This window comes from Neolamprologus brichardi, chromosome 5 (genome assembly GCF_056152115.1).
Source record: "Neolamprologus brichardi isolate AB-2024 chromosome 5, ASM5615211v1, whole genome shotgun sequence".
Taxonomy (NCBI): Eukaryota; Metazoa; Chordata; class Actinopteri; order Cichliformes; family Cichlidae; genus Neolamprologus; species Neolamprologus brichardi.
In genome coordinates, this window is record NC_142108.1 from 14,860,895 (window position 1) to 14,870,000 (window position 9,106).

Below are 9,106 nucleotides of genomic sequence, written 5' to 3' on the forward strand. Positions count from 1 at the left end.
CTGGTAGATAAGCTGGTTAAAGAACAGATTCATGAAGTTTGACACCATAAATCACACAAGACTGCCATCCACTGTAAGCCACATCCTTCTATCTGGTACACTGTGAACACTGTGCCATTAGCTCGGTGCAGGGATCAAGGTCACCCACTGGTAAATGTGTGACCTTGAGCACAGAGTCGATATAAGGTCCCTTGAGAGCGCAGTTCTCATGCCACTGTTTGTTTTAGGGGCTTAAATCACAATGCAAGTATCTGTAACATAATGTGCAAAGGTGGATTTAGATAAAAGGTATGTGCACTTGGCAGTCTCTAAAGGGGAGCTGGGGCAGCTGATGTCAGCTGTTCTTTGTTCATAAACTCCCACAGGGCGAAAAAAACAAACAAACAAAAAACATTAAGGCGCTTTCTCATATTCAAATGTGTTAGGAAAGCAAAAATAATTACTAAACACACTTTGAATAGTTAAATGCTTCTTTGAACCTTTTACACCTGCGTCTGAAATTTCAGCGATGACTCATGTATACTAGAGGCATACAGATGTAACAGATGGTGGAATCATTTCTGAATGACAAACCTTTAATGTTTAAAAAAAAAACTAATTAGTCATCTGTTGGATCAACATATTCTTTAGAGAGGAGTTTAGTTTTTCTTGTTTGAAAATGTTTAGGTTAGTTTAATTTTTATTAGTTTTAGTCATTTCATTCAACAATCAAATACTAAAAATAAGAATATTGCATCAATATATGAATTTACTTTAGTTTTCCAAGTTAACAAAATTGTATCAGATAGTTAACGTTGTTTTTTTAAATAACAAGATGTGGATAACAAGATGTATACAGCAAATAAATGGACTGGTTCTTATACAACACTTTTCTGCCCTGTTTGAGCACTCAAAGTGTTTATTACAAGCACCATTCACACCAGATTTTTTTTTCTCTAGGCTTAAGTGCTTTCTGTCTAACATTCATACACATAACACACATATGGCTTAATAGACTGGTAAGGAGGGCCAGTTCTGTCCTGGACAATTCCCCTGATTACATAGAGGTGGTGGGTGAGAGGAAGATGTTAGCCAATCTCATATCCATTATGAACAACACCTCTCACCTGCTGCATTTGACTGTAGAGGCCCTGAGCAGCTCCTTCACCTGTAAACTGCAGAGTGCTATCACAGCTCCTTCATGTACATTACACATATTCAAGTTTTTGCCTTTTAAAAAGATAATTTATACCTTTTTCTTATTTATTTACATTTTTAATGTGTCTAATATATCTCTAATTCACTTTTTCTCGCTGACCATTGTGCTTCTGTAACAACTGGATTTTCCCAGTGTGGGATAAATAAAGTCTATGTTATTCACACTCTGATGAACACTATGGGAGCAGGTTGGGGTTCAGTATATTCCCCAAGCATGATTTGGTATGCACAGAGGGATCAAACCACCAGCCTTCCAATTACTTCCTGAGCCACAACCACCCCACGAGTGAACCGCAACAGTTCATTTAGCTCAGGACAAAGACTGAGCTGACTGACCAAAATGGTTGAAGCTGTGTGCAATGACCTAGTGATCTCATTGCTTTTGGTCTGGGACCAACTGGTAACTGTTAGAAATTATCAAAAATCGCAAATTGATTGTCATTTACATACACAGAAGCAAACTTGTTACATTCAATATCGAGGCAGAACCTCGTAGATCTGAAACAGAATTTCAGGAATTCCTCAACAAATAGTGGCACAGTTGCTGCGGGACAGCAAGTGCAAAATGACACGGATGCTCGGTAACACAATAACCACAATACAAATACCTGGCAACCAGCTGAGTTGAGTCACCTATTGCAAAGTGACGTCTATCAGACAAATAGATATCATGCAGAGTCAGTGCAGACTGACTTAGTTTGATTGAAACATGTTGGAAATTGCATTTATCCTTAAGTTAAATGGCAATTATTTGCAAACTGTCTGAGAGGGATTTCAGTGTGTCCAAATCAGACCGGGATGGTTCAGACAGAGGCTGCTGTGTTGCAAGCTCAACCTCTGGGTATTCACTTGGTTGCAGCAACTACTTGCAATATGTCACTGAGTGTGAAAAAATTCAGTGCAATCACCAGGCAAATACAGATTGTTTCTAGTCGCAATGAGCATGCAGTCTTATTTTTACTCTAGTGTGACTGAGCTTTTAGACAGCTGACTGTGTGTGACTATTTCCAGATTTTACAAAAGACACCTCATGGTCTCAAAAGAAAAGGGTTGGGACAGTGTCTTTGTTTTTTTGTTTAATTTATTTATTTATTTGCATATTTGGTACCACCCACCACGCCAACCCTACCAAACACATTTAACTTCAGTCCCCTCATTTTTTTCAGTAGCCCACCTTTTCCTTTTCGCTGCACCCAACATTTTACAGGACACCAAGGGCACCCTGTGAGCTCACAGCTGCATCTTCTTTTTTAACAAACAAAAAAGCAGCAAATTGCCCTCGGTAGCAATCTGAATCTCTTGTGAAAACAGTCACATGCGAATGCAAAGCTAGGCAGTGATTACAAGCATCTGCCAAACACCCACATACCATATGCCTGTGTCACTTAGCCAAGGAAAAACAGACACCACACCTAAACATGCACGCACAACTCTAGAAAGCAAAATAAATATAACCATAAGTACCAAACCATAATTTGCATGCTTCTGTTTCCAAGCTGGGATGGGTACAGGCACATGCTCACACTCACATGCAGTGGGGCTCAGACAAACTTGGGCCTATACAGCTGTATGATACTATGGCACAACTGCATTTGCCTGCATTCAAGCACCAATCAACTTATAATGTACTTGTCATTTCCAGGGCAACTAAAGAGTCATTACTATTTTGATCCAGTGTGTACCCCATGATTTCCCATACATCCACCATAGCTTCTCAGAACATTGAGGAAAGGGCTATGATCATACTGCATATAGTGGAGCCTTAAGAAGCTTAAACATAAGCAGAGCATCACCTTGTTTCCAGTTGAGAAACTCAAAACATGAACTCTGGTCCAGCCTATAGAGAATTGCACACATCTCCTTCCTCTGTGGAGGAGTCCTTTCCATTCATTTTTAAATGTCAGGTTCAAGATGATAAGACTAAAAATAAACCCTTTCTCTTTGATTTTAAGGGTTGATATCCAAATATGACATTTTTCTCTGATGTGTTAGAGAAAGTTTCCTGTCAGGCCTTTACTGTAGCAGACCTGGAAACATCTCAGGTTGTCTGTCTTTGACTAATTATCCCCTGGAATAAGAAGGAAAAAAAGCCCCCCAAAACACAAAATGCCTATTTTTGTGAGTAGTTAAGCTCTTGGTTTTCTAAAGTCTAAATTTACAGGATCCAAGAATGTTACCAGTAATGTGCATCTGCTTACTGGTTTCATTGCTATAGACATCAATAAGACACAATCATTTTAAATGCACATATGCACTAGTTGGTGTGTTTACAGTACTCTCATGTTGTGGACTTTTGAGTACATCCGTGTGTCCTGTCCGACAGCAGGCAGAGCAGCGAGGTGGTCTGCAACCCCGTCTGTCCAGTGTAGTTTCAAGGACACTGGCATGAATTCTGGTAAACCTGGAAAAAAGTCAAGACCTGGGGTCTAGCCTAGCTTGAGCATTGATGACTAGTCAACAGAGAAAGTGGGTGGGCCTGGATTACAACTGCCAGACTACAACACATATGCATGACAGATCCTGAAGAGACTATAATAGGAGATGCCTTTTATATTACAACTTTTTTTCCTGTAACAAATAATAATACTGTGAGTCTTGTTTTATGGAATTATTTAGTGAGACTAGATGTACATCAACAAAGTTTTGTAACCAAAAGGTGAAAGATCAAAGGAATAAAATGTTCATAGTTCATAGATAAGAAAAGTGTACCAAATATTACCACAATCCATCCAATAGCTGATGAGACATTTTGGTAGGAAGTAAAAAAAAAAGATTAGTCTCATGACGGTGCTTGAGGAAAAGTCAAGGGATGAGATGATTCAGTGGATAATAATTACTATAAAAAACATTTCTGGACTCAGATTTATCAGCCTATAGCTATTAATTCATTGAGGGATAGAGGACTGCATTGGGACTAATAAACATTCAAGGAGTGTATGATTATGTGTACAAAAGTTTGTAGAACTCTCTTGAGTAGTAAGCTAATTCATTTTTAACCATAAACGTCAACATTATGGTGCTCCCAGGGAAATAGTGGAGATTGCAAAAGTTAGAATAATTTATTTGGGAAAATAAAAGTTGGGGGGGAAAAGTTCACATAGTCAGGTTCATAGTTTGAGATAGACTCACCAGCCACTTCCTTAGGTACACATTGCTAGTAAAGGGTTGGACCCCTTTGGCCTTCAGAACTTCTTTATTTCTTAACAACACAGATTCAATAAGGCACTGGAATAATTTCTCAGAGATTCTGGTCCATATTGAGATGACAGCATCACCCGGTTGCTGCAGATGTGTCAGCTGCACTTCCATGATGCTGATCTCCCATTCTACTACATCCCAGAGGTACTCTATTGGACTGCAATCTGTGACTGTGGAACTCATTTGAGTGCAGCTTTGTGACATCAGAAGATGAGTACACTATGGTTGTAAAGGGATGAACAGTGTGTAATAACTATTAAAAACTCTGGAAGTGGTTGTTTTAGCTTGACGTGCTATTTACCACCACAGAAACTAAGTAAAATCAAGATAGTAGTATTTTTTTTTTCAGTATGTGAATACTGAATTTTAAACACACAGAAGAGCTGTTAAAAAATAAGAACACATTTTAGAGATGTTTAGACGCTGACTTACATTCAGACTCAGTTAGGTGTGCCTTTGAAAATCACTGAAACCTAATAGCTGTTCTTATTACAGTAATACTACTAAATTGATGCAGACAAGCACATAAATATAAAAGGACTAGGTGAAATTAACTTTCAGAATGCGTAACCTGGTCACTGCATGCATGAGATGGAATATAGAGGCAAAGGAGACACGTGAAAGACAGTTGCAGTGTTAAAAAATAAAAACTGAAGCCAACTGTGGCTTGACAAAATGACCTTGAGCTGAGGTTTGAGAAAAGCTAAAGCCAGGGCGTGGGGGAAGACATAAAGGATTATGGGTGAGGTGGAGTGAGAAAGAGAGCAGATGAAGAGAAATGAAGAGAGAGAAAAGTGAGCGAGAGAAAGAAAAGAGAAGAAAAACCCCAGAGAAAGTGTTGTGGCTATTTGATAGAAGCCCAGCCAATTACAGTTCTGCATTATGAATGCGGAGAAACAAATGTACCTTATGCCAGCATAAAGAAGGGGAAGCAGGGCTCAGAGAGGCGTCTCACAAAATGCCACCTCAGAAGAGTGTTTGTATAAGCTCATGGAGTTTTGCCTAAGGAGGGCGTAGACTGACAGGTTGGTTCACCCTCTCATTAGTGTATCCAGGAAGTAGCCTTGGACCTGCACTGTGGGCCTAATGACTGTGTCACCATGACAGTGTGACCTGCCAGAGCTGGTATTTGGTAGCACTGTAAACTATAATTTTCTTGATGCTGTATTCCCACTGTGAGTCTACTGGCTGCTTCTTTTCAAATAAGTCTAATGGGCTGTGAAATTAGTTTTTATCTCTGCACACAATATGGCTACAGAACAATTCTGGACTATCAAGTCTCCCTAAAGGCCGGGTTTGGAAAATGCATTTTCACTCTAAATTACAGTGCAGCCATTACAAAATACCCAGCTCCTAAGAACTTGCATATGCACAGTGAAGAACGTGCGTAGGCTTCAGTAGCAGAAGCTTGTCTTCTCATTTGATTGGAGGATATTTTTGTCCGGCATACACAAGTGGACACAGGTGTCTGCATGAATACGCATTCACCTGTGCTCCTGCAGTCAAATTCAGTCAAGACATTTGTGGTTTGATTGAACCACAAAGGGACTGTGTGATGGATGGAAGATGAGACGTGCACTGACCTGTCACTTCAATCCCCTCCCGCTTCTACACTTAGACCCTTTCTTTCCTGACCCCCTGCCTGTGCAGTCTGTTCTCCCTGTGCTGCATCTGACATCCACAGTCCTGTCTTCATTCCAGCCTCCTGTTCCTCATCCACAATCATGGCCTGTCACTTCCCTCCAATCCTAACTTAGCTAACTTCCCAAGCACCAACAGCAGGCCTTTTTCTATCCCGTCTGCATGCCAATCCTGATTAGGAAAATGTCTACACTAGTACAAACTGGCGTATATATACCAGTTTTTATACATGCATATATATATATATATTTTTTTTTATTTTTACACCTTAGGGTGCTACTTGCTTCAGCGTGAAAATATTACTTGAAGCCTGCCACATATAATGTGTTGAATAAGAGAGAAGACGCCCCGGAGCCCAGTAATCCAAACTGATACATCCACTCAGATGACTCACATATATCCATCTACACAGACGAGGGAGAAATAATCCTCTGTCTCATCTCATCAGTCTCTATCCTGATTAAATGACAATTTATCTGCATCAGTGTCATCACTTTCTCTTTGTTTGATTGTTGAGTTGTTCCAAGGTCAGGCAATGGGAGCTTTACTTTTAACAAATTTCATATAATCAATAGGCAATTACTTAGGGATGCAGCAGTGTTAGAGAAGGAAAGTAATGGGCCCAAAGCTTCAGCACAGTTTGGGTGTATGAGCGAGTGCATAGTTCACCTGATTGTTGTGTATGAAACCAAAATGGATTGGCAGAACAACAAACTGAGTATAAACTTGTCATGGTCCTGGATTTGAGTTTTTATGGACTCTTACTTCTGACTTCAAGTTCTTTTGTATTTTGAGCCTTAGTTCTTTCTTTCAGGTCCTGCTTATTGGCGTTGGCCGAGTGCCTTCCCTTTAGATTACCTTCCCCTGGTCTCATCATCCTGATTAGAGTCAGCTGTGTCTTGTTAACCAGGCGTTAACAAGCGGCATCTTGTTGTGGCATCTCTGTTGTCTCCCCATTGTGCTCCATGATAGTGTTTGGGGTTTTTTTCTACTCTCATTGTTTTGTAGACTCATCATACATAATTAAAAGTTTGTTTTCTGTTACTCAGTCCTGTTTTGGAGTCAAGCCTTAGTGTCCATTTTCCTATAAAACATTGCAAACTATCCAAAATCAAAACTGAAATGTGAGCTGCAGTTGAAGGTTGCAGCAGGATCTCACTGACAAAGAAGTTTTGCAGTTCGGACTTGAGGTTAAATTTAGTCCGAAGTCAACAAAAGTCAACACTCATGTCTGAGAAACTGGGGGTGACTTTGCTGGTATCACAAACTGAAGAAGGGGGAGGCTTAATTATTATTCTTTTTAATGCACCACTTTCCTAAGTAAGACATCTCAGTCATACTGGATGCACGTGAACCTCTACGTGTAGGTGTACTTAAAAGTTGCTCACTCTCTAACCTCAAGCTGTGATTTCTACATTTGCAGAGGACATTTTACATTCAGGGAGGTGTTGAATTGAAATGCTTGATTCAGGTCTGAAAACTGTCATGTTGAAAGGACTGGTTTATTTTGACGTGAGAGTGAACAAGTAGCTGAGTGTGCTTAAAGACTGGTGTTCAAATAGGTATTTGCAAAACCTATAAATGTCTATAATCTCTACACTACCTACAGCTTTTAAAAAAGGTGTAGGTAGGAGGTCAGGGTTATGGTATTTGATTTATCAAGTTTAACATTGGTACATAAAGGAAGAATGTGAGAATCTGCACTGATGTGTTGACAGGTGAAAATTGGTCCAGCAGTAAACTGTTCAAAATATTGATTGTTTTCCTTTTTTAAAACATTTTTTTTTGTTTAAAGTGGACTCCTTTCTGTTTTGAAGTGTTTCTTTGTCACTTCTGTGGGAGATATGATGCCATAGATCCAATCATACTCCAAAGCAGGACATTTTAAAACCAAATTTAGTGTAAGCTGTAGAAATCTAGAAAATCAACAAAAACAAAAGGAAGAGAGTATGTCTATTGTCAAAGTCTGCACCACCTAAAAAAAAGAAAAGAAAAAAGCAATGAATGCTAACTGTTGGTTTCACATGGGATTTAAACCCCATGGTCCTGGCTACTTTCAGCTGCTCCCTTATTCACAAGGGGTTACTTCAGTGGGCACCTGATAGCTCCACAATGTTCACTTTGGCAGATTTTTTATGCCAGATGCCTTTTGTGATGCAACTCCAAAAGGATTTGTGTCCCACTGTAAAATGTATAAGTAGAGAAAATTCTAACTACTAAGTTGGCATGATTCAATAGCATTCTGTTTTATCAGCTTTGTTATTGTTGGCTTCACTAAGATTAAGTTCTGGTGACCTTTATTTTCTTTTTCAGTTAATTATAATATGGGGTAACAAGAACATCAAGTTGTTGTATAGTCAACAACAACAGTAACAAATTGTGAAAAATGTAAAAATCTATTGGATCATGATGCTTTGATAGTTTGTGTTTTCTCGAATTTACATTTACAGTATAAATCAAAATCCTCCACTTAATCCAGTCCACATTTGTTTGGCTCGATTTCATTTGTATCTTAAATCTAACACTGCAGCTTTAAACTTTAACTTGGGGAGCATTTCTTTAAATCTACCATAGATTACCAAGGTCCTGGATATATTTTTTCTCCAAAACCTACATGTAATTTACTGCACGGTAAATGCTTACTTACAATTTTATCTGCAACAAAAATGACAGCTATATAAAAAAGTTATCATCTGATGGCTCACACTGTGGGGCCAAACAGGAGTCCACGCTGCCACACTGCTACACTAACACTATCAGAAATAGGTCTAGGTGTTACACCAGCGCCAGCGAGCAGGAAGTGCCTTACAGGGTCCAATCTTAGTGCCATCTCCCAAATGTTCCAATAACTAACAATTTTCACCACTTTGCTTTCCAGTCAGCTGCAAAATTATAGATTACAGATTTGCTCAGAGTGAAGAGAGGGAAGTGGATCACTGGAGGGGAGAAAGATTGAAGGAAGGAGGTGAAGTATAGGAGAGACACAGTCATGGATAGGGAGAGCTCAGAAACTGAAAACATCTCGAGCCATCAGTAGTTTGAAGATAAACTGAAATAGAGTATGGACCTC